General features: G+C 40.1%; 1 pseudogene; it reads right to left on the bottom strand.

Moving 5' to 3' along the window:
• Positions 1–148: 148 nt before the first annotated feature.
• On the bottom strand, positions 149–4,104 carry LOC148918278 (GDSL esterase/lipase At4g10955-like; annotated as a pseudogene).
• Between the last annotated feature and the right edge of the window lie 23,623 nt (positions 4,105–27,727).

The following is a 27,727-nucleotide window of genomic DNA, read 5'->3' as shown; positions in this document are numbered from 1 at the left end:
GCTTTTTCAGATATCTTAGGAAACTTAAGAGCACTTGAACAAATGAAAATGACAATAAACACAGGTGACAAACAACGATGAGCAAAGGCAATAGCCATTATGAGCAGATGGACAAAGTATAAAAACATGACAGTATGGAAGGCCCAAGTCGAAAACGAGTTATTTAAGAAAGAAAGAAAACAAGAGGGCCTTTGTTATCTAGCAAGTGTTTGTTGTGGAGCTGGAAGGCTATACAAGGATTTCAGCTGCCTGCTAATGAGCTTACTGTTATGCATAGCCAGTTGAAGTTCCAAATCATCAGACCACCATTGCTCTAAACGGTGAGCCTCCGAAAACTTCTGGTTTCCCTTTGACATCACAAACAGCTTTGCTGCTACTTGACCATTTGTTGGACGCACATTCTCCTTGTTAGCATTGTTTACTTCTGCTCCATCATGCTCAGTATAAGAACAGCATATGTAGTCACTGTTATTTACATACAAATGAGGAACCCATTTTCCCAAACCCATACCAGGATTCTTCAAACCCGAAAAATTTGGCATCCAATTCTTCAATCCAAAACCAGAAGTCCTATCCCCTTCTTCACTGCTGACCTGAGCTCCACTTCTCAAAGGGAGCATTGACTTAAATCTCTTCCAAGCAAATCCTGCTTTCTCTCCGATATTTCTGAAGCATTGCTAGCGAAACAGAAGGCGGATTGAACAAATGAGTTTACACATACATCCCTCTTTCGCTAATGTGCTTTTCTCACTTGGAGAGCAAATCCTGCCCCCAATGAATGTCCCGCAATACATACATTAGTGCTTCCATACCTTTCAGCAACTGATTTCAGAGCCTCCATAGCTGCTTTGAACCTAACAGAACCCTTTAAGCTCTCCCAAGCAAGAAAACAAAGGTCGTCTTCAATATCCCTTCGCATAGTTGGGCCTTTGAGCAATGTTCCTAGAACTGCCTTTGGTGCCCCGCTTGGTATGATGAGTACAAAGTCAGAAAGTGCTGCAGATCGATCCCATTCCAAAATTGCCCCAAATATGGATCCATCTCTTTCATCGATTAAGGTTTAGGATAGTTTATACTTAAAGGGTATCCACCACTTAGGAGCTAGAGCATTTGCTTCATCTCTATTCTCTTGTCTGTCGAGTTCAAGAAAATATATTGCTTGTATGAAGCATGCGATTACCGTTGGTTTATAATTCCCGTCCTTCCTGTATGAAAAGAAATCTAGTCATTTACCAAAATTAGTGGCAAATGTTTTTTCATCCCCTACTACATGAGAGTTGTTCCATGTCATATGATGGAGACAAGCATAAGTATACCCACCAATTCTGCCTAATAAATTTGAAACAAAGCAGCATTTGATTTTAGAAATGTCAAAAGCATTCTTTGTACATTTTTATCTTTGTAAATTATGCTCAATTAATTTTAGAAAACATGGCATGATGCCAAAACAACCAAACAAACACAATCAAAATGAAGCCTCCAACCAACCAATACAAACTTAAAAGGAATTGACATTTTGAAGATTCAGCATTTTGTGGTTTATATTGGCAGCAACTTGAAGCCTATCGCCCCCAACACAAAATATTAACTAAAAAAAAACTGAATCTATTCGAAATACAGTTAAGTTGTGAAATGAGAGATGGGTCGTTTGTGCTATCCGAGGATGGGTTACCCTCCCTTTTGGTGTGTGTGCTATCCAAGGATGGGTTACCCTGTCCTCATGTCCCTGAGAGCATTTGGGGATGAAATAAAATAGTACTGTACGTAGTGCTCCATTTTATTAGTTTCTGGATACCCATTTATACGATCGTACTAGAGAAGGGTGGGTTAGAAAACTCCTCTGGTCCTGAAACAGAAACCTGAGAAGTCACTATATATAATGTATTCACTGTAATAGTCAGTGTTGTAAAATTAGCAGTAATTACGTACGTTTGGAGGTAAATTCCTCCGATGAATTAATGTATATTATTGTATGTTGATACTAGTTCTCGTGAATGTTTAAAATATGATTATGAGTGTATGACCATGTACAATATTGATCGAGCACAAGAGCCAGAGGGATACCTTGAAGAACCAAATTTTCCAAATCGGGCGGCAAGGAGAATTTCAAGAACCAGAAGGCACTAAATGCTTTCAACTTTAGAGCCAGTCTCCATTATATTTTGGGGTGGGCGAAGAGATGAAAAATGTTCCAAAGCTCCAAACTCTCTGTCAAGAATTACAGCATCCTTCCTCATATATATGCGTATACTGAGGCCTTTAGTTTCTTCAGCTTGGCAAGGTCACTGAGTGCAGAGGAATTTGTCAAAGTCTGGAAAATATAGAGAAAACAAGTGGAAAATAGGGAGAATGAGAACTTCCCGTGGGTTTTCTTATTTCCTCTTCTTCATGCTTTGTATTACTTACAACACATTTATAATTACAAACTAGGAGACAAGGATCCCTAAGACGAACATCCCTAGAACAAGGAGACAAACTTTCCCTAAAACAAGGGGACAGGAACTTGTGTTTCACAAGATGACAAATAGCTAGTCACAAGCTAACAGAATTATTTTTCCAAGTTATGAAAAAATTGAGAACTTGGAAAGAAGAGAGTTTGTCAAGCCCTCTTGGCATGCCTTGTAGAAAATAACACTCTGATGCATACAAATGTCTGAGCTTCCTCAATGCCACTAAGGCTTTGTTGTATTATATAAATATAACCTCCTACAGCAAGAGGAATACATAGAAAATTCCCACAAGCAAATATAATATTTTAACCATGCTAGCAACCTTCTCTCTAAAGAGAATGGTGGTTAGAGAATTATTCTTTTTAATAACTCAATCGCACTACCACGACGTTAGAGAATTATTCTTCACTCATAAACAAGAACCTTACAAACGAATACAATTGAAGCCAAATGAATGTGTGTTTCTTGGTCCCCCGGCAAGGCACAGTTGGATTGCTTTTATTGTGATGCCAAATCATTGCACCTTGACTAAGCCCTGCTACATTTATCAGTAGCTGTATAAAGAGGGGGACTAGATTTGAGGTTGTAAAACTTTTGTTTGCTTAAATTTCACAATAAAAATAAAAGCCGCATATGAATTTAATTATTTAAGAAAAGGAGAGTGGGGTTGGAAAACTCCTTTGTTCTTGCATATTGCAGAGGGATTGATGTATGCATACAATAACAATAGGGCATGCAGTTAATTATAACATGCTGCAGACATGAACGAGATACAGAGGACTAACTTTATCGTGTCGTTAACTTGCTTAATTTCTGACCTTGAGATTTGCTCCAAAATATGTCTTTCTCAAACGTGTCCCTTTCAATCTCATGACATTTGACTTTCTCCAAGTACAACAGATGAGGAAACTGATCCTCCACCTTTGGAAGTTCTATTTTCATATTACTCAAGTACTTGAGACGCAAGATTTCCACCCTCCACTTACACTCAGTGACAGTCTCCTCCCCTGCGTGGTCCAGTTTGCAAAGTTCGCAGCCTCTTATATAGAGCTTCTTTAAAATTTTCAGTTGCCTCGGGTTCAGCCATGATGGTACTTCTTTCAGAGGGATGCCTTGAAGATCCAATTTTTCTACATCCAGTGGGAATGAGAAATCCCAGGACTGGAGGGAAATCTTTTCTTTCAACTCTGGAGAAACCACCGCCCATGATATTTTGAGGCGGCGAAGAGATGAAATTTCCTTCAAAGTTTCAAACTTGTTGTCATGCATTATGTAATTGTAAACCTAGATGGATCAATGTTAAAATGCAATATGCGGAATTGATATGTGATTCAACCCTTGTACTACACAGCAAAAATCCAAACACAACAAACTGAGAAAAATAAACGAAGATAACGTATTTGTACGAAATCTCGCATGAGGAAAAAACACTCCACATAGAAGAGAAAAACCTCAAGGCACACAGCCAATTTCACTAAAAACTTAAGGACATATACAAGACTCAATTGATTCTTTCTTATACCACAAAAGAAGATTGATCAAATACTCTTGTCTTGTACGAACACGTCCTCTTCACTTTCTCTTGGATGAACATCAATTCATGCAGGTTGATCTTCCTCACAAGCAAAGCTTCCACAACGTTCCATGATGAATGAATGATATGTTATGTGTGGGAACCTAATTTTAAGCAAACCCTAGGTCAAATATTTCTTTCCATTTGGGGAATATTTGATTTGGGGATTCTTGCCTTGATTAGGGATTTGATTCACATTAAATCCCTAATTGATTTAAATCTCCTAAAATCAGAAAAATAATTTCCTAACAAGGATTATTTTTCTCCAAACCCTAACCCTCTGAGACCACTATAAAAGGATGACCACGCACAAGGGTTGAGGTACGTCTAAAATTCCTACTGAAACTCTGCAGAAAATTCTCCAAACCAGCCACCTCCTCTCTCTCTCTCTCTCTCTCTCTCTTACATAAGACTCCAGCCTCCCGGTTTACACCATAAACACATCTCCATACCCTAATTAGCTAGTGTTTTTCTTATAAAATCTTGAACTAATTTAGACATCGGAAGGCCTTTGGCCAACACCCCCCGGGCGTGGTCCTCTTATTTATTCTATTTTGTAGGAGAAAAAGGCGGCGAAGAAGGAAGGGGAATCTTAGTCGATCATATCGGGGAAATTTGCTTACACAAATTGGTGCTTTACTGAGAGCACGAGAGTATACTAACGCAGGCCAAGGAATCCGCTCTCTCCTACTTTCCATCAAGCCTTCCAAACAACCATGGTTGGAAGCAAGAAGATGAGAGGCAAACGCAATGGCTAAATCCGCTGACAGCCCAAAGCCACTCCACCCATGGTCCAGCCATCGCCATGGTGGCACCACCACCTCTCACCATCGCACCGGCCACCGCTGCCGAACATGGTGGAACCTCCCATCAAGGTGGGCTTGTTACCACCTACTGACTTAGGCCCAGCTTGAGCAACTTCGCTGCCTCTATTGCCTCCAAGCTAGACGCACGCTCCTACATACACCTCCAATGAAACCTAGCCCGTGTGCAATTGGGCTCCACACACTTCTCTCATCCCGATCCACAAAGTCAAGCAAACCTCACTAAGACAGCTAGCCTCAGCCGTAGAATGGACGAAGTAATCTGATGAGGAAACTCCTCAACCAAATAAGCTTGGCTCAAAACCTTGGCCTTGGACAATTGGGTGAAGAGAGAAGATGGACGAATGAACCGGTAGGCAACTCGACGGGTACCAAGCAGGTCAAGGGTGAGTGAGCGCAGGCAGGGACAACAACGTGATCACCTCGCCGACATGTCGCAAGCATCTGCAAGCTACACTTAAAGCAGATTGAGTTTAAGGAACAACGTGCGCGAAAGGCTAGGCCCACGACTTGACATCCGCGCCGCCTTAGGCCAGCAGGAAATGTACATCAAAGGCTAGGCCCCCAGGGAGGTCAACTAGACAACCATCGCAACGAGGATCGTGAAGAAATGCGTCGTTGTCCACTCACAGAGGAACATTCACAAAAGGCTAGGCCCCCTGGTGGTGGTCAATCGATAACCTCCAATGAGGCTAAGCATGAGGAAAGGCCAGTGCCCCTGTGGTCGACATGCTATAGAAAATCCTTCGCAAGCGCAGTCTACCAACACACCGCCTAGGCAGCGCATGCGAGAAGGTCGATCCTCGCAGACCAACGAGGAGGTCAATCAGCATCACACAAATCGTGAAGGTTGCCAACAAGACCGACCAGCAATGTGTGCGGAAGATGTGGAGAAGCTTGTGAATTACCGACTTCGAGACTTGAAGACTGGCGAAAATTTCAAAGATGTACTACGTAAGGAGATAGACCAAGTAAACTCTACGCCCTTCACTGTCGAATTCGAGCAGGCTGCGCCTCCAAATCGATTCTCAACACCCTTGTTCACACACATCAAAGGGGATTCCGATCCCGAGAGCCATCTAAAGCACTTCAAAAGTATTATGATCTTCTACAAGGCTAATAATGCGCTGATGTGCAAGGTGTTTGCAATGACCTTGCTAGGAGTAGCCCAAGACTGGTTCCACATCCTGCCATCCGGGTCGATCAGCAGCTTCAATGAGCTAGCTTATGTCTTCACCAAAGAATACATTTCTTACCGGATTTTCAAGAAGAACCCAGACTACCTGTTCAGCCTGCACAAGAAGTACAATGAATATCTCCGAGATTACATCAAGAGATTTAAAGGGAAAGGCAAAACATCATTGATGTGACGATCGAATTGCGTCATCGACCTTCAATAGGGACTTGCCAATTGAGTGCGAAGTTGTATTGCAGTTGAGCATCTCTCCTACCAAACACTAGTAGAAGTCTTCGCATGTAAGAGCGCTATGCACTTCGGACGATGATCGGACTGCCGCAAAGAAAGCTGCCAAGCAAACTGATCAACCGGTTGAGCAGGCAAGCCAAAGAAACGACATGATAAAAGACAAAGATAGAGGCAAATGCGGATTACAGCCTCAGGGAGGTGCTCTAACAGCAGAGAGCTACACCAAGTTTACTATTCCGATACAGCAGATCCTAGCCCAAGTAAAGAACATGCCTTGGTTGAAGAAACCGTCGCCTTTGAAGGGAAACCCAGCCAAGAAGGATACTAGTAGATACTACGAATTCCATGAAGGGCATGGTCATTACACAAATGATTGCTTTGCCTAGAAAAAGCACCTCAAGAACTGGTCAAGATGACCATTGCACGGAATTCATCCCAATGGGGTTATCGACAAATCAAAATGTGACGCAACTGCCAACGAACCTCCATGAAAAAGTCATACAGACGACGATCCTAGCCGACTCTAAGAGCTCGAGCTGACCACTGAGGAGCATAAGAGAAAGATCATGCAAGCGACAAGAGCAGTGTCTCCCAAATCACACCTGTTACCTACCATAAAAGACGATCCCGACATCATCTTTAAGGGAAGGAAGTTCCAAGACAACAGAATGCCCATCACCCGAGGTACTATCCACGGAGCTCCTCGCCTATTAGCTCGGCTCAAGCAGTGCCAGCCTCTCACCTTCATTGAAGACAAGTTACTTTGATGTTACCTTTGCAACTCATATTTTTTGTTCAATAAAGCAATGTAGTCACACATACATCAATATAAGTTCGAGCTTTTCTTTCTAATGGAATGTTCACAAATGCAATCGACACGTCTCTAGACGTAGGCCAAATGAGCCACTCTCATCGACACGCTCTGAACGTAGGCCAAACGGGCCACTCTCATCGACACTTCTCCGATGTAGGCCAAAGCGCCACACTCATCTACGCTCGACGAGGCTAAACGAGCCACTCTCATTGACACGTCTCGCACGAGGCCAGGGCCAAACTCATCGACACTTCTCGACGTGGCCAAACGTGCATATCCATGACACGTCTCGCACGGGGCCAAACAAGCCACACTCATCGACGACGCCTTCCGGGCGAGGCCAAATGGGCCACACTTATCGCATGTCCCCGCACGAGGCCGACGTCGCTAAGCGGGCCACACTCATCGACACGCCTCCGACACGTAGGGCCAAAGGGCCACACTCTATCGACACGCCTCCTGGACGTGGGCTAAACGTGCATACTATGACATGTCTCGATGGGCCAAACAAGCTACACTCATCGACACGTCTGGATGTAGGCCAAGCAGCCACACTCGCCGACACGTCCTCCGGACGAGGCCAAATGGGCCACACTTATCGACATATCTCCGTAGGCGACATGGGCTAAACGGACCACACTCATCGACACATCTCCGGCGTAGGCCAAGCGGGCCACACTTATCGATATGTCTCCTGGCGTAGGCCAAACGCAGGCCACACTTATCGACAAGTCTCGCACGAGGCCAAACGGGCAACACTCATGACACGTTTCTAACGAGGCCAAACAGTTACACTCATTGACATGTCTCCGGACATAGGTCAAACGGGCGCTTTATCGAGTATGTCTCGACATAGGCCAAACATGCCGCACCGAGAAAACAGAGCCGAGTCCCTTAGAGAGACTTGACACTTATAAATTTCTAAGAGAGATGTACAATCAAGATATCAAGCTAATTACTCAATCAACAGTGTCAACACGCAAATTGAAGTTGAAAAAACAAATTTCCAAAGCAAGCTAACTAACCGCCAAGTTCAACTAAAAAGATGGTCGATAAGATCAATTATTCTACACAAGAAAACAAACTACAAAAGTTGAAAAGAAATAAAGGAGTATTCATCTACTTTGAGAAGCGCAGAGATCCCTGGTTTACAACCTCTTCGACGTCCGCGATCACCACGCTCAAAGAACTCCACTGATCGCGATGTTCGCCACTACCTCATCCTGCTGCAACCTTTCAGCCACCGTCTTTTCGACCGCTTGCTCTTCAACTCTTTCGATGTCTTCATTTCCAATGGCATAGAAGAGATCATTTTCATTTGAGCAGTCCAAGTAGCCTAGCTTGCGCATTCATGGTAGCTTCGAACTTGGACTTTTCAGCAGACTTGTTATGGGCGTCAAATCTGGCTAGAAGTTTGTCATAACTAAAGGAGACGCAGCATTCTTGCGCTCACGACGAAAAGTAAGCATCCTTTCACTAACAAGTCAATAGCGAAGAATGGGCAACAACAGACGAGTTCGATAGTTTCGGCAGCAAGAACTACTCATTTTTCAAGTAGATGAAATGTTGCTTCCCTTTTTTTTTCCAAGGAAAGACTTGAGACTGTCTAAAGATCACCAGCCTGATGGATATGATCAACCACCTTAAAGCAAACAAACGGGCTTGACAGGAGGTTCATCTTCAACAGATTAGACACGTTTGCATCCCATGTAGGGCTGGACTTGTCCATCTTAGGATCATCGACGCTAGAAGAACCTTTCACTGGACGATGACTCTTTCTTTTTCTCAATTGCCGCCATCCTTAACTCCCAAAAGAGTCGATGATGCTAAATCAACTCCACACTTGACTGCTCGTGACTCAACAGCTAGATCGCGATAGTTGAGCGAATGAGCACACCTCCCAGTTCAATCTCCATCCCTTGACTAGTGTATGACTGAACTTCAGAGGAATACCAACATCTCTTTACTTTTCGGCACGCGACCACTTCACGGAGCAAATCACGGTCTCCAAGCTTGTCTATAGGAGACTCAAGTGGAACATCCTGAACATTGTGTATGCCATCAATCTTATTGCTATCCGCACCAACAAGATGTTTAAACCTTTGCATGGCGTGGAATAGCTTACTTGAGTGTTCTCGAGAAGGGATCCTTGGCTTTTTCTCAACGAGTCGCGATCTTTGCCAAATAAGTCGAGCCTCATTTCTTGAAGACTTGACATCGGCCTTCCTTTTTAAAGGAGTCCGTAACACTCATCCTGCCCGTTGGTAGATCATTAGAGTCTAGACCATGCGCCCATCTCTCAACATATCGGGTAAGGGTAGACCACCAACTTCCTCCCGATACTCACTCAACAGCCACCACGGAATCACCGCTTCTCCAACTGTTTGACTATCGGCGGCGACAACCAGCCTGGTCCCACCTAATGGTTCTCACGTAAAATAAAGAAGACGAAGAAAAATATACGTGCTCGACTTACTTGGGATGCATGAGAACTCCTCTCTTCGACAAGCAGTACAAATTCTCTAAGATCTCTCTCAAGTTAGAAAGTAAAAAAGTCAAGTTTGCGATGTGAAGAAGAGTGAAGAGAAGCCCTGCATTTATACAGGTTAGGCATCCTAGGTCAAGAAAGAATCACAAGCCCATTCCTACTGGGAACCCAACTCCAAGAACAGTCAAAAGTCGACTAGCGGTAAGGTATAGTAGACTCCCTATCATGCTTCTATACAACGTTTGATCTATTTGTTCTCCAGTGATCTTTGTGGAGCTTCTCTATGGTGCTCATGGGATTTCTCACGGGTTTGGCACTTTCCAAACCAAACTTAGCGACAAGGTCCTTTGCATATTTTGTTTGGGACAGAAACATTCTATCTTTAAGTTGTTGAACCTGCAAACCAAGAAATTAATTCAATTCTCCACACATACTCATCTCAAATTCATTACTCATAATATTAGTAAATTTAGAAACTAGAAAATTTGAGGTAGAACCAAACACAATATCATCCACATAAACTTGAGCAACAACTAAATCACTTTACCCATTTGACAAACAAAGTTTTGTCAATTGCTCCTCTGGTGTAGCCATTTTGAAGCAAATAAGATGACAACCTCTCATACCAAGTCCGGGGTGCCTGTTTCAAACCATACAATGCTTTCTTTAGTCGGTAAACATGGTCAGGATGAAAATGATCTTTGAATCCAACTAGCTGTTCAACGTAAACTTCTTCCTGCAAGACCCCATTTAGAAACGCACTTTTGACATCCATCTGGTACAACTTGATCCTAAGATGGCATGCAATTGCTAGCAGTAATCTTACTGATTCCAATCTTGCTACGGGAGCAAAAATTTCATCAAAGTCAAGTCCTTCCACTTGCGTGTAACCTTGAGCAACCAATCTAGCTTTCTCAAGAATTACCTTCCCTTTCTCATCAATCTTGTTTCTAAAAATCCACTTTGTACCAATAACATTTGCATCCTTGGGCCGGGGAACTAAGTACCAAACATTATTCCTTTCCAACTGGCTCTTGAGTATCTAAGATCCAATCATTGTCAACTATGGCTTCTTTGACATTTTTGGCTCAATTTGAGAGACATAACACAAGTAGCTTATTTCTACAACATATTGACTTCGAGTTCTCATTTTATCATGAAGCTTCCCAATGATGTTTTCTGGCTTGTGATCTCTTTTTACTTGCTTAGCTCTAATTCTAAGTGTTTGAGATTATGTGTCATGGATGTCTTCTAATTTTGTGATACTTAAAGCGACATTTGCTGCTTGAACTTGATCACACCTACTTTCTGTTTGCATTCCAGTAAGATCATCATCATCGTTTATCTGTTTGACCTGCTTCAAATCAGAATCATTAATCACAACATTTATAGACTCCATTACAGACTTAGTTCGAGTGTTGTAGACCCTATACGCCTTGCTAGTTAAAGAATAGCCCAGAAAAATACCAATGTCACTTCTAGAGACAAATTTAGCGAGATGTTCCCTATCTTTGTATATATAACATGTACTCCCAAAGACTCTCAAATGACTCACATTAGGCTTCTTTCCTTTCCACAGTTTATAAGGAGTTGCTTTTGACTTTGGTCTTAAATAAACTCATAGCAGATAGAAGCAGAACTTGTAGCCTCAGCCCAAAAATGTTTTGCCAAATTTGCAGAATTAAGCATTACTCTACTCATGTCAAGCAAGACTCTATTTTTCCTTTCAACCACCCCATTTTGTTGAGGTGCAATAGGAGCAGAAAACTCATGTGAAATGCCTTGTTCATCACAAAATTCAGAAAATAGATTATTTTCAAATTCTGTCCCATGATCTGTCCTTAGTCTAATGAGGTTATCATGTTTTTCATTCTGAATTTTCGCATAAAACAGAGAAAGATTTAAATGCTTTAGATTTATCATGCAAGAAAGCAACCCAGGTAAAGCGAGTGAATTCATCCACAAGAACCAGTATATACTTTTTACCTCCCAAACTTAAAGTTTGCATTGGACCAACCCAGTCCATATGCATAAGTTCCAATGGTTTTGATGTGGATGAGAAGTTGGTGGGACTGTGTGAGCTTTTGGTCTGCTTTCCTATTTGACAATTACCACAAACTCCTTCTTGTTTTCCACTCAATGTGGGCAGCCCCCTTACATATTATTTCTTTGAAATTTTGAATAGATCTCTGAAATTCATGTGTCCTAATCTTCGATGCCATAGATTAGTGATATTGTTTTCAACCCTGTAGCAAACATTCAAACCATTAGACATAGCACAATAGCAATTATCATGAGACCTTGGTCCACAAATGACCTTTTCACCTGTTTTTGTACTTACTATGCATTCAATTTCATCAAATATAACCTTACCAAAATCATCACTTAGTTGACTAATACTCATAAGGTTTGCAGTAAGGTTTTCAACAAGAAAAACATTATGCAAAACAGGTAAACCAGGTGTTGTAACGGTACCTTCACTTGAAACCTTGGCTTTCTTACCATCACCAAAGGTTACCGTGCCTCTTACCTTTTTATCTGAGAACGTCTGAAACCAACGTTTATCGCCTGTCATATGCCTTGAACAGCCACTGTCAAAGTACCACTTGTTAGGGTTGCAAGAATCCAAGGCAATAAAGGCAACAAAGCATTTGAAATCATTGGACTTAATTGAAGAATGAGCAAGTAAGAAGCAATGTGATTCATTCACTAATTTAGTCCTTTCCTTTTCTCTCCACACAAGTTTCATCTTAAGCAACCGTGATTTGGAATATGAACAAGTTTAGACAACCTATTCACTTCTCTCAAGAGATTTGACCTACCTCAGAATGATTCAAATATTTTTTGTCACAAAAAGGTCGAATATGACCTACCTCACCGCAAAGCGTGACAGAAGAACACAAGTCTGAGGCATAGCATACGTACCTGAAGCTTTCACAAATTTTGTTCCCAAAGAACTATTGGTAGAACCATCAAAATCCAAACCAGTTTTATCTCCACTGGATTTTCCAATACTGAGCATTTTGTCAATCTTTTCTACGCCAATGGTTAATCTTATGATTTTTTTCTTTAGAAGCCTCAAGTTGTGAAGTCAATGACTTTTTTTCTTTCTCAAGTTCGCACAATCGAGATTGAAACACGTTTGGATCTTACTTTTCTCAGCCTTTCCAGATTTTTCAATTTTTCTTTCATATCAGAACAATGCTTTCTAATTTTGACAGAGACATGATAAAGTTCATTATATTTTCGAAGTATTTCTTTGGCATCAAGCTCCTGACCATCAGATTCCTCTAGATCATCGATATTTGCAAATCCCACAAATGCAACTATCTCACTGTACGAATCTGAATATGATTCACTATCACTCCAAGTACTCTTCAAGGCTTTGTTTTTTTTTTGTTTTGTTTTTTTTTCAGATTTTAATTTCTTCAAGGTATTAGCACATTCTTTTGCTTCATGTCCAAAAGCCAGACATTCATAACATTTTCGACCCTCAGTTTGTTTAATAGGTCTGGAACCTTTTTCCGAATTAAAATTGTTTGACTTAAAGGGTTTATATCTTGAACTTGTTCCTTTTCCCTTAACATTTTTACTCTTGTGAAATTTTTGAAACTGTCTAGTGATTAGAGCAAATTCCTCATCACTAATTTCCTTAGTTTCTTCACATTCTTCTTTTACAGCTTTTAGAGCAATGTTTTTACTCCTTTTCACAGTAGGAAGCTCCATTTCATAGGTTTTCAAAGATCCAACTAATTCTGCAATTTTCATTGTGTTTAAGTCTCTAACTTCTTATAGATTTGGCGTCCGAGCTTTGATTGGGTCGCATAATATGTTCCAAAAGTGCATTTAAAAATTGTATTCAATTTACAGGCTTTTCATTTCTTTTCGCTACGCTTTTCAATAACTCCTCGGCAGTCCAATGGGTGAGAGCGTAGTATTCAATTTATGTGCTTTCGCTTCCTTTCGCTTATGTTTTCAATAACTCCTGTGCAACCCGATGGGTGAGAACGTTGTATTTAATCACCTGTCATGCTTGGTTGAAATCACCTCGACTTTTATCAAATATTTCAAAGAAAATTTTCTCTCTAATTTCCTGGTGGATTCCAGATTATTGTTCTTTAGGATTTTCGCTTGAAAATTTATTTGCTTGTGCTACGTCAAGTGGTATCAGAGCGGGTCTCTCCTGCCTCGGATTATTGGCTTATCATGGGTGATCGTGAAATCTGTTGTCCAATTACTCGAGCAGATTTGACGCCAAACGCATTTAATCGACAATTAAGCCAATCAACTTGGGGAGATGAGTGAGTTGTTGTTACAAGCTATTGGTGGCAACAATGGAAGAGAAGACAGAAATAACAATAGAAGAGAAAATAGAGATAATAATAAAAGAGAAGACAGAGACAACAACCAAGGAGGCAATGTTGGAAGAAATATTAGGAGACAACGTGTTCCAGAGAGCAAGTCAGAGTCTGAAGAACTTGAGGAACCACCACTGGTTAACAATCCACATCATTGTAATCACAACAATTTTGGTGATTATCGGATTAAAGCCGAAATCCCTAATTTTTGGGGAAACCTGAAAATTGAAGATTTCTTGGATTGGTTGGTAGAAGTGGAGAGGTTCTTTGAAATTATGGAGGTTCCAGAGAACAAAATGGTGAAGATGGTCACTTTCCGTCCGAAAGTTTCAGCGGGTGTATGGTGGGACTGGCGAATCACAGCAGAGGCAAGGAAAGCAACGGGTTCATACGTGGCGAAAGATGAAGCAGCTTATGATGGATCGGTTCCTACCTACTAATTATGAACAAATTATGTACCGCATGTACATCGGTTGTACGCAAGGCAATTGTTCGATTTCTGAATATACCGAAGAGTTTATGCGTCTAGCGGAGCATAATCATTTGACCGAGACCGAAAACCAAAAGGTTGCAAGGTATATTAATGGCCTAAAAATTTCCATTCAAGAAAAAATTGGTTTGCATAATATGTGGACTTTGCAGGAGGCAATTAATATGGCGTTAAAGGCTGATTTTTGGAGAAGGAGAAACGCCAAACTAATTATAGCAGGAACACGGTGGATCATTCAGAAAATGTTGCTACTTTTCCTAGTGACAAGGGGAAAATGTAGCAGCAAAACTTCAGCTGATCATCAAAGCCGTCGAACCTCCAAAGTAAGCGGCAATGAAGGCAGCAATCGGTCTTCCAAAAGAGTGCAGACTCGGAACCAGCCCCAGAAGGAGAATCCGTATGCTAAGCCCATGACGGATATTTGTTACCGATGCCAAAAACCAGGGCATCGTTCCAATGTTTGTCCCGAGCAAAGGCAAGCTAATTTTATAGAAGATGTCGGGGATGACGAAGAAAACGCACGAAGTTGTAGACGATGATTATGCAGGGACTGAGTTTGCAATTGAGGGGGAAATGGAAAGGCTTACTTTGGTTTTACAGCATGTTCTTTTGGCACCAAAAGAGGAAGGGCAGCGACACAACATTTTTGGTTCTCTTTGTTCAATCAAAAATAAAATTTGTGATGTGATTGTAGACAATGGGAGTTGTGAGAATTTTGTGTCAAAAAAATTGGTGGAGCATTTGTAGCTACCAACAGAGCCACATATCAACCCTTATTCATTGGGTTGGGTTAAAAAAGAACCTTCAGTTCGTGTTGCCAAGACTTGTCGTGTGCCACTCTCCATTGGTAAGCATTACAGAGGTGATGTCGTATGTGATGTTATTGATATGGATGCATGTCATATCTTGTTAGGGCGACCTTGGCAATTTGATGTGGATGCAACTTTTAAAGGGCGAGATAATGTGATCTTGTTTTCGTGGAACAACCACAAGATTGCGATTTGTACTACAGTACCCTAAAAAAAATCAGTTGAGCCCAAAACTAAGAGTTCTAGTTTTTTAACTTTGATTAGCAGCGAGCAAGAGTTAAATGAGGCAATAAAAGAAGCAGATTATTTTTGTCCCATGGTGTTGAAGGGGCTGTTGAAGGCCCACAAAGAAGAAAATGTAATTCCTCCTGAAGTGTAGCAGATTTTATCAAAATTTCAGGAACTAATTTCTGACAGGCTGCCAAACGAGTTGCCGTTGTTGAGAGATATACAACACCATATTCATTTGGTACCTAGGGCTAGTCTGCCAAATCTGCCACATTATCGTATGAGCCCCAAGGAGAACGACATCCCAAGAGAGCATATTGAAGATTTGTTACAGAAGGGTTTTATTAGGGAGAGCTTGAGTCCCTATGGTTCCAGTCCTTCTTGTTCCAAAGAAAGACCAGTCATGGCGTATGTGTGTTGATAGTTGAGCAATCAACAAGATTACAATAAAATATTGATTTCCCATCCCGCGATTGGAAGATATGTTGGATGTGCTCGAAGGCTCTAAGGTGTTTTACAAAATAGATTTGCATAGCGGATACCACCAAATTCGCATCAAGCCAGGCGATGAGTGGAAAATCGTATTTAACAGCAAGGAAGGGTTATACGAATGGCTGGTGATGCCGTTCAGATTGTCAAATGCGCCTAGCACCTTCATGAGACTTATTGGTTCTTTTATCGTGGTTTATTTGATGATATTTTAATTTACAGCACATCAAAAGAAGAGCATCTCGTGCATTTGAGACAAGTCTTAGGAGTTTTGAAAGAAAATAAGCTATATGTGAATATGAAAAAATGTACTTTTTTGCACAAATAAGCTACTGTTTTTGGGTTTTGTGGTTGGTGAGAATGGTATCCAGGTGGATGACGAGAAGATCAAAGCAATTCTTGATTGGCCAACTCCAAAAACGAGTCAAGTTCAAGCTTCCATGGTCCGCCACTTTTTATGGAGATTTGTGAGGCATTTGGTTCCATTGCCGCACATTATCAATGTTTGAAGGAAGGCAGTTCAATTGGGGAGAAGAGGAAGAAATTTTTTTTGCTCTTGTAAAAGAAAAACTTTGCTCCGCTCTGGTTCTAGCTCTTCCAAATTTTGAGAAGGTGTTTGAAGTTGAATGTGATGCCAGTGGTGTGGGAATGGGAGTTGTGCTTTCTCAAGACAAGAGACCAATTGCTTTCTTTTTTGAAAAGTTGAGCGACACTCGTCAAAAGTGGAGTACTTATGACCAAGAATTTTATGCAGTCGTTCGTGCTTTGAAACAATGGGAGCACTATCTTATTTAGAAGGAATTTATTTTGTTTATAGATCATCAAGCTTTGAAGTATATTAACAACTAGAAACATTGTAACACCCCGACCCCATTTATTTCCTATTTTAATTTAATTAAGAGAAAATATTAATTTACTCTTGGGTTAAGGGTAATTTTGGCCAATTTCTATTCCGGGAAGATTTTGGGACCGTGAGTGGTGTGGTTGCGTGGTGGTACTGGTAGGCTAAATCAGAGACGTGTGAGGTCTGAATCGAGATTTAACGAGTTTTGCGATCAAAACTTGTTGGTGGCAGAACGTAATTATTTCAAGTAAGTTTGGGTAAAATCATTTTTTCTCATTTACCCCCTACTTTCTCTCTCTCTCCGTGTCTCCTCCCCTACGCCAACCCGCTTCCCGCCACCGCTGTTCATTCGAACGGAAACCACCGCGCCGCCGCCACGTCCACCTCACCTCAAGATCGATCCCGCTCAACTCCCTCAAGTCCCGATCAAGACCCACCCACTTCCTTGCCGGAAGCCGGAGAATCGCCGACGATCAATCGTTCGAACCGAAGTTTCCGATCAAGGCGCCGTCGCCTCCGCCGTCCAATCCCGGTGAACCAGGTGAGGTTTCTTCTCCTTTTTACGTGTTCTAGCTGATTTTGGGTTAGGTTTAGATCGAATTTGAAGTTTGGAACCGAATTGGAAACCTAGGTTTTGGCCGGTTTTCAATCTGAAATTCCGGCCACTTGCCGTCCGAATTGGACGTTGCCGTAGTTGAAAAAGTTGCTCCATTCATCGAGTAGTATCTAGGATTGGAAGGGTCGTTCGTAATTTGGAGATTTTCCGTCGCCGAAAATTTCTCTACACACCGCGCGCTGCGCGCGTGTGGCGGCGCGTGGGCAAGGCGGGTGAAGTTGTTTTTCATCCTGATGAGATCCTTAGGATGTCACGAGTACGTAGGATTTCGCGGATCTCAATTTGGATATCGTTTGACTATCGAACGGATTTCGCATATTGTGCGTTATCCGGGTTCGATAAGTTCTGACCGTTGGATCGTTTCCAAATTGAAGTATGTTGATCTAGGTACTCTTAAAAACCTATAGGAATTCGCGGATCGTGAATCGGAGCCCCGGATGTCCTGATTCAATAATTTGAAGTTTAGGGAAATCGCGATCACCGTGCGATCGGGAAGCGATTTCCAAATCTGTAACCGGACCTTAGGATGTTCCTTTGGACGTGAGCGCACCGGAACTTGGGGATTTAAGTATTTCCTTTCGTGAATTTCCGTTTTGGAAGTACGTGATGTTAATCAAGGATTTATATCTTGAAATAGGTACTTCGGTTAATCACTACGCAGGGTGGACCCTCACGGGGCCGGGCAGCGTGGGATTATTTGTGAGTGGACTTTGTTTTAAGCATATGCATGGTTTTTATTTATGGAAGTTTTGTGCATATATTTTAAATGGTGATTTTGATTTAATAAGCATTTGAATGATGGATTTGAATATGCTTATACCTCTTGGCTATATATTTTGAGTATAGACATATATATTTGAGTATGATGAATATGTTGATATGGATTTTGGGATGGCTATCTATATTGTCTATGTATAGAGTATGAGAGGTTGTTGTGGTGAGATTGTGGAAAGATGTGAATTTGGGGATGGTTGTGAGATGTATGAGTATGGTAGGTGAGTACCATTCCCTAGTTACTAGGCTTCCCACACACGTCGTGGCAGTGCCGGTGGGGTGGAAGGCCATGAGATTGCGGGTCTCACACATGTCGTTGCGCGGTGTGTGAGACACTTTCCATACGTGTCGCTGGCGTGCCGGCGTATGGGAAGAGTATGTATATTGCTTGAGTATCATCACACACGCTGCGTGCCGGTGGGGTGATGATCCGCTCGCGTAGGACTTGATATGAGATTTGTGAGCTACACGTGTCGCTGGCAGCGCCGCGCAGTGAGCTATGGAGTTCCGCCCCGGTTGGACTACTCATTCTGGACGCCGGTTAGTGTTCGAAATCTCGCATCCATTAACAATCCCCCGGTTGGATTGTCTCCCCGGTACATTAGTATGGAGAGAAGTATATATTATATTAAAGTCCTAGCTATATATATATATATTTATATATGGGTATTTACTGGGTTGATGAGAGTTGCATATCTTGGGGAAATGAGTTGTGGATTTGAGATGTGGAGATGTTTTGGACTTTGGGATAATGTGTTTTGAGTTTTGGTTTCTGAATTGTGAAACTGCATGCTAGAGCATTATTTTTACATGGTGGGGTTACTATGTTGATTTAAAGTGAAACTTTATTTCTGTCCACTCACATCTTTCTTTTGCGCCTGCATGAGTTGCTTTGAAGGCGCCGAGCAAGTCACGAGCCCAAGCTTGTCGCCAGTTGTTAGGTCTCAGATAAATTCTTTCTACTCCCCTGTTTGTTGTAAACAAATTCTGTAGACGCTCTGTTATCGCCCATGTTAGGGCTATTTGTGGCGGAGGCCATTTTATGTTGGATTGTTGTATGTTAAAAGCATGCTGGCAGTTGGAATATATTATGATGTGAATTATGCAGGTTGAATATTGTTGGGTTTGAACATTTTACAGGGGAGACTCTGCCAAAATTTTGGTAGGATGTCTTGGATTTTTAGTAAGTGGGCCCGGCATCATTGTGATGTCGGCACCAAGACGGGATCCGCCTCGGGTTGGGAAATTCAGGGTCTGTCAAACATATTGATAAAATGCATGCGATGGGTGACTTTTTGCAGAAATTCTCATTCGTTATCACATACTGCACCTCAAATCGTGTGGCAGAGGCACTAAGCTGAAGAGCTTCTTTGTTAGTTACTCTTACTCAAGAAATTGTGGGGTTCGAGTGTTTATAGGATTTATATGAGGATGATGATGATTTCAAGGAAATATGGGCTAAATGTGCTAATCATGAGCCTATGGTAGATTTCTTTCTTAATGAAGGGTATTTGTTCAAGGGCAACCAGTTATGCATTCCTGTTTCCTCCTTAAGGGAGAAGCTCATTTGGGATTTGCACAGAGGAGGGTTGAGTGGCCACTTAGGCTGCGATAAAACAATAGCAGGATTGGAAAAAGATTTTATTGGCCCAGTTGAAGTGTGATGTTGGAACAATTGTGCAAATGTTATATTTGTCGTTTCAAAGGATAGGTACAAAACACTGGATTATACAAGTCTTTACTAGTTCGTAATGATATCTGGCAGGATCTTGCCATGGATTTTGTCCTTGGCTTGCCTCGAACTCAGAGTATGGATTGCTTTTGTGGTGGTTGATCGGTTCTAAAAAATGGCGCATTTCATAGCCTGCAAGAAGACTGCTGATGCATCCAATATAGCCAAGTTATTTTTAGGGAGGTTGTTCGCTTGAATGGAGTCCTTACATCTATTACTTCCGACAGTGATATAAAATTTTTGAGCCATTTTTAGATCACTTTGTGGAGAATGTTTGGAACTACTTTGAACTATAGTAGCACCGCACATCCTCAAACTGACGGCCAGACTGAGGTTACTAATCGAACATTGGGAAATATGGTGCGTAGCATTTGCGGAGAGAAGCCGAAGCAATGGGACTATGCACTGCCACAGTGGAGTTTGCATATAATAAAGGCAGTTCATAGTGCAACAGGGAAGTCACCATTTTCCATTGTTTATACTGCTGTGCCTAATCATGTTGTAGATTTGGTGAAGCTGCCTAAAGGCCAGAAAGCTAGTGTTGTAGCGGGAAAATTGGCTGAAGAAGTGGTGGCTATTCATGATGAAGTGAAGCAAAAACTTGAACAAGCTAATGCTAAGAACAAAGCCGCTGCAGACAAGCATAGGCGAGTTAAGGTGTTTTAAGAAGGCGATTCTGTGATGGTGTTTTTGAGGAAGGAAAGGTTCCCTGTTGGTACATATAGCAAGCTGAAACCTAAGAAATATGGTCCTTACAAGGTGCTGAAAAGAATCAATGACAATGCCTATATTATTGAATTACCAGATTCCATGGGAATTTCCAATACTTTTAATGTTGCTGATTTGTATGAGTTTCGTGAAGATGAAACCCTTTATCCTGAACATAACTTGGGGTCGAGTTCTTCGGAGGTGGAGGGGACTGATGTAGAACAAATGGTTGAATGGATTGAAGAAGAATTGGAGCGAAGAAGGGAAAAAAGACGTAGCAGGAATTTACAGATTTAGCATCCGAGCTCCGATTGGGTCGCATAATACATTCCAAAAGTGCATTAAAAAATTGTATTCAATTTACAGGCTTTTCATTTCTTTTCAATTACGTTTTCAATAACTCCCTAGGGCAGTCCAATGGGTGAGAGTGTAGTATTCAATTTACAGGCTTTTCGTTTCCTTTCAGTTACATTTTCAATAACTCCCCAGGCAACCCAATGGGTGAGAACATTGTATTTAATCAGCTGTCATGCTTGGTTGAAATCACCTCGACTTTTATCAAATATTTCAAAGAGAATTTTCTCTCTAATTTCCTGGTGGATTCCAGATTATTGTTCTTTAGGATTTTCGCTTGAAAATCTATTTGCTTGTGCTACGTCAGAAATAAACAAAAATCTGGTGGCACGTGGTCCAGATTAATTTTTTTTTCTTAAATATATATTTGGGCCAACTGAAATTTTTTGTTGGCCCTTAAATTTTGGGTCCTGTGCTTTTGTGTTCTGCCTGGATTAGGCCAGAGCTAGCCTTGTTTTAGGAATTAAGCTTGGAGGCCCGATTGCAAACAAGAAAAATCAAAACATCTTCGAAAAACATAATCAAGCAAAGTGATACCATTTTTTTTTTAAAAAAAAAAAAAAAAGAAGAAGCTTAATTCGTCATAGAATCAAGTGACATGAGTTTCTTACAAAATAAGGTCCTGCGAGGCACAGTTGGAATATTGCTTTTATTGCAATGCCAAATCATTGCAGCTTGAGACGACTAAAGAATATAGATAGTTCTTTCTTACTTTTTCCACTTTACACTTGTTAATTATAAAGATGAAGTGCATTTGTTTAAAACAAACATATAATGCATACTTGGCATACGCGGGTTAGACTAATTGAAAAAGGTAGTGAGCTTGCTTCCTTGTACCTAAGTTCAAATCATCTTCTTCATAGATTAGATTAATTTAATGTAGATTATCGTTTGTATAAAAAACAAAAAGAACTGGGTTTGAGTTAGTGCACTAACTAGGTTGTTTTTTCTCCCCTAATGAACCACGGCGAACCCTCAGACGACCTATCTAAGATTAGGGGGGAGATCCTCAGTAGTGGTGACCTTTTCATTCTTCAACGGACTGATAAAAGAAACATTTTTGAGTAGTCTCTTGATCTAAGTCATTCACCCATACTTTCATTTTCTTCTTCAATATACCTTAGATTTAGTGAGTTATTAAATTAAATCCAATACTAGTCACCAAACATGGCCGTAAAGCTTGTTCAAGAGTGTACTAACACAAGGCTCAGCTTTTCCATGAAGTCAATACTCAATCAACTGATAATTAATCATTTGAAGGTAATATTTTCCATATCACCTTGGCATAACTTGAGTCTTCAACCTTATAATAAAAAGCATAAAGCAGTTAAGCATCACTTCATTTTGTTTAATCAATTATCAGATTTTGAAAGAGTATCCATGTTCACATTCCCCAAGAGCATACTTGGATCGAGGTTTCAGATCTCGCCGACAATTAGATTCTGATGCCGTATTAATCAAAAAGCTTCAATTTGTAATAGAATCAAGCAAAGTGACACGTTACAAAATAAGGTCCCGCAAGACATAATTGGATTGCTTTAATTGTGATACCAAACCATTGCACGTGGGGTATGAAATGCCAAACAATTAGAAAATAGTATGGTAATATGATAACGTAATATATCTTGTACATGTGTTATAATATGAGTGGACAATATGGTTTATTTTTCCCTATTTTAGGGAATATTATCAATAAATATATATCCACTTATATTATAATACGTGTACAACATGTATCACGTGATTGTACTACCGTACTCTTCTATAATCATTTCTACTTTTGTATACATTACAAGAATGAAAAGCATATATAAAATGATGAGCACCACTTTAACTTGATGAGATATATCGAAGAGAGAATATTTTGAAAATGGGTCATGCTAATTGAGACTAGATATATAAATCATATTGTGTATTATCTTTCTAATAGAGGTGAAGTCTACGAATACAATGTTCCCTTAACATTTACCTTAGAAAATAAAGTTGTGCATATATGCATGATACTACCACTAGCTGCATGCGAATAATTGCACCTCCTCCATTAATTCATTATGCACATATAAAAATAAATAAAAATAAATAATTTCACTTACAAACATTTTTTATTTAGCCCAAAGGAGTATGGTTGTCGATGGGGATGGTGATCGTTAGTTTTAGGTCTTAAATTGTCTTCACAAAACCCATTTACTTTAAAATCTTTACATAAAAAAAAGTAGGATCTCCTCATAAGTCAAAGAATGATCAATTGACGAGCAAGAAATGCACAAGTCACAAGAAGCAAAAGTTAATATTTAATGGTTTAAGCAAACAATGTGTAGTCCAATGGGAAATGGCATTGATCTGTAGACCAAATATCTCAGGTTCAAAATTCCATGACATCTTGGTTGTGAGTATGTGATTAACCCCTTCACTATAGTTTAGACTATCGCTTTTACTAAAAAAACAATAATGATTTAAAGCGTCGTTGGCAAAATTCAGAAATTATAATGTGCACTGGATCAACCAATAAAACAGCCCTAGATTTCTAATCAAAAAGTCTCAAACTCAAATTTTGTCATCTCAAATATAATTTTATTAGGTTTTTACAAATAAACTCATTTTAGCATGACATATTATACAAAAACCCATATAGAGCCTATTTGGAGAGAAAAACCCAAAACTAGCTACTTGTCATTTTCTAATTGGTTCTTAGAAAATTTTAACATGCTAAGAAGCAACTAGAAATGACAAGTGGCTAATTTTGGATTTTTCTATCAAAATGTATTATCTATAAGAGTTTTTGTATAATATGTGCTGTTAGAATGGGCCTATTTGTGAAAAGCCCTTTATTTATTTACTCACGTCTTGTATGTCAATTGTCAACTACAATTATTTAACGCGGCAAGAGGCATCTGTAGCTGGAGCTATCATTACATATATGAGGCGAACTCTTCGAAAATTAGAGCATCTCCAACAGTCCCTTCAACAACTTTGAAATTATAAAATAGGTGAGACACATCATCAAAACCCTATCTAACAGCCTTTTCAAACTTAGTCATCAAAGTTGCAACCTCTTTCTCTCTCTTCAGGATTGGTAAGTTGATCTTGGCTCTTCAAAACATTTAATTGTACTTTGGAAAATTAAAAAATACCTTGAAAATGTTAAAAACATGCATTTTTTTATTTTCAAATAATAAATACATGGACATTTTTCACATGTTTTCATATTTTTCATTCTTTTTCATAACATAACATTAATTGAATTGAAGAGTCTGTTCGGGCAAAAATTATTAAGTAGCAACCAAAGCTTTTTAAATTGCCACGTAGGTCAACAAACTTCAGTTTGAAGAGTTCAGTTTGCTACTACTGTTGGAGGAGTCCGGACCTACTGTTCCCAAAATTGGTGTCCCCTTGGTGTTCCTTTACTATTTATTTAACACGTTTCCATCCACTAACAGAAAATTAACAACGTTAAGTTCTATGTTTTTTCACTAAAAACTTAGGAAATACCCACCAAGCAACGTAGATGTTTATGCAAAGTGCAAAAGCCAGGCATTCTCCTCCATCTTACTAAATTCAACACAAAATTCATAAAACCCATAAATCATAAAATCCAATCAGGGGACTAACAAAATTTTGAGAAGAAAAAAACTAGAAGCAAAGAAAATCTGATAGAAAACAGCGATAACAACGTTAGTTTCGCTTCGTCTTGTCTTTCTTCTCCATTGCACTTTGTAGGAAGGCTAGGTTTTGCAAGATGCACTGCCCAATATTTTGTAGTTTATATTTACTTATTTATTTATACATAGAGCTCAAAACAGAGGATGCTTCTAAAGTTGTCTTTAATGTGAGCGAAAGGATAAATTGGGAAACAAGAGCGGCAGAAGTTGTATATGTCAAGGATTCTGACCAGGCATCGTGTAGCTGCAAAAGATTTGAATTTGTTGGAATTATTTACAAGCACATCCTAGCATTGTTCAAAAGGAACCAGGTTGAATATATGCTCGATAAATATATTTTGAAGAGATGGAAGAAAACTGCGAAATCTGGATTGGTGTCAAATGCAAATGGCAACGAAATTAAAGACTCTTCAGATTCTGGTCTTTTAATAAAGCGAAGTACAATATCCCGACTTGCTTCAGATGTGGTTGAGGATGCATTAATGTGTGAAGAAGGATGTGAGCTACTGTCAGAGACTCTAAAAAGTTTGCGGGTGAAGTTGAAGTTGTTGAAGGATGGACCAAGTAATAACGAAGTTGGAGGGTCCAGCTCTCAAACACAATATATGAAAGATCCTAAGAGAGTAAGGGGAGCAAAGGAAAAGGCAATGAAGCGAGGGATTAGACACTGTCGGGAGTGTGGACACATTGGTCATGATAGAAGACAATGCCCAAGAAATTTGAACACATCGTAAGATGTTAAAACTATTTATAATAACACCTAAAATTTGAATAGGTAAATTTTTTATGTGCTTGTGTTTGATGTTTATGTAGGACATCACTGTCGAACAATGACGAATCAACTCCAATAGATCTTATTGACCTATTATTTGACGAATTTAACAGGATGCACGGACCAATTGAATGATTTATATTTCTATTATACGAAGCCCGGTTGTTATGAAGACTAATGATCAGGTGAAGTTTTCTAGATGCAGTTTTATTATTATTATTTTTTTGTTCATGTGCAACGATGAGCTCTTATTATGTCCACTGATAATTGAAATAAAAATTTGCTTGGTTTCATTCTTGCATGAAATTTGGACACACGTTAATTTTACATCTTCTCTCTATTTAGAAATTTTCATAGACATTTGATAAAGTATCAAATTTTGAGTTATGTGAAGAAGCAATGACTTTTACCATGTAAATTGGGTAGTTTATGGTGAATTATGTTTTAACAGAGATTCATTGAGTATATCACAGGCTAATGCAGCATTTTCAGCAGCCAGATGTTGTTTCCATTACCAATAATGATTTCCAGTAGCACTCATCATTTCCAGCAGCACCCATTTTTTCCGAATGTTATGTTCTAGTGTTTTACTGGTTAATAAGATCTAAGCTCGACTGGTTATTAGGAGCACGATTTTGTAAACATTCATAACTGAATGATACTTGAAGCACTTTGTTGGAACAGAAGGATTAGAAAGCAACGTGTAATCCAAGAAAGAAATCAAGCAGATGTTGAGGCCCAAAAAAGTCCATGGTTGGGCCCAAATAAGTTTTCGGTCCAATATGATACTGTATCAAGAAAAGTCACATGTCCGAGTACACGAAGGCTCGTCATATACAAGTCATAGTCCACGTGCCATGCTAAATAAATAATTTGCCATGCCAAGGATTGAGATAATATTATAAAATACAAGCCCATGCTAAACTAAGCACCGTGTCCCTCTTCAAGGACGATAAAATTGAAGCACGCCAAGCGACATGCCGTGCCAAGCAATGAATTATTATTCCACACCCGATCAGGCCACAAGCTGAAGTGAGCCCCAAGCCACTTAAATACCCGGGGCTTACTTAAGTGGGTTGTGGTATGGATGGTAATAAATCAACTTGAGGCCCAATATCCCAATTAAAATAGCATATTGACTCAACCAAAAAGCCCAACGTTTAATAAAAATAGCTCATTTACTTAATGAACCACCTTGGCCCATGCAATTGACACAAATGAGCCACAAAGGCCCCAGCACCTAGCTGGAAGAACAAAAGCCATGAAGAGGAGGTCCGAAGGTTCATTGAACAAAACTGCTGGGAGATTCCAGCACATGGGGGGAGCAAGTTTCAAAGCAAAAAACATTCGAGGAACCAAGGGATATTAGCACGTAAGCTGCTAGGAGGAGGAGCACCCTTCAAACCAGCATGTACACACATTTGCTTTCCTTCATTAGATTTGGCCAGGGAATGAGGAAGGAAAGAAGAAGAAAAATAGCTAAGAATGGAGTCTCCCACTGAACAACTGCGGGAAATGGGGCCTTGAGCTCCCAAAATTCCTGATTTTGTGCAAATAGATAGAGGAAATTTCACCAAGATAGAAAAAGTCAGGGGAGGAGAGGAGAGAGGAATGAAAGCTTGGCTAAGTTGGGAAGAAACCATTAGGGTTTCTTGGGAAGAGATGGTTTCCAGTGGCTATAAAATGAGGCCTCTTCTACCCAACAGGACCAACCCACATCCAGAGAGCAAGCTTCCTCTCTAACTTGGAAAACCCAGCAATTTCATGCACTATTCACCCTTCTTTCTTATTTTTCCTCTTCTGGCAGACCATTTTCACATCTGACAAAATTTCTGTCAAGCTGCCGAAAGAACATTGTTCTTTCTTTTTCTCTTCTCAACCAAATCTTCTTGCAAACCTTTTCTTTCTTACCTTAACACTCCCCTTTTTCCCCAAGAAATCATAATTTCCTCTTCAGTGCTAAACTCATGTTGATTTTGCTTCCATGCCACAAGCCTCTCATGCCAAGCTAGAAAATTTATCTGTAAGCATTAAGAAATCATCTGTAAGTTGTTGTTGTTTCAGTTGGTGAAGATAACCAAGATGCTTTCTAAGGCTCTACTGCCTTTTCGAAGCATTTTTGGGGCTTGATTTTCAAACTCAGGCACAAGGGACAATTTCATCAATATACCCTTTACGGCCCCCATTTACACCACCAAGAAAAAGTCCCTATAGCAGATTATGGCAGAAAAAATCGAAGCAGAAGATCCGGATTCTAGTTATTAAACCTCGAGGCACGATTGCAAACAAGAAAAATGAATGAAAGCATGTTCAAGAATA

Source organism: Prunus mume, linkage group LG4 (genome assembly GCF_029339155.1).
Source record: "Prunus mume cultivar Tortuosa linkage group LG4, ASM2933915v1, whole genome shotgun sequence".
NCBI classification, from domain to species: domain Eukaryota; kingdom Viridiplantae; phylum Streptophyta; class Magnoliopsida; order Rosales; family Rosaceae; genus Prunus; species Prunus mume.
This window is presented reverse-complemented; position numbering and strand designations above follow the sequence as displayed.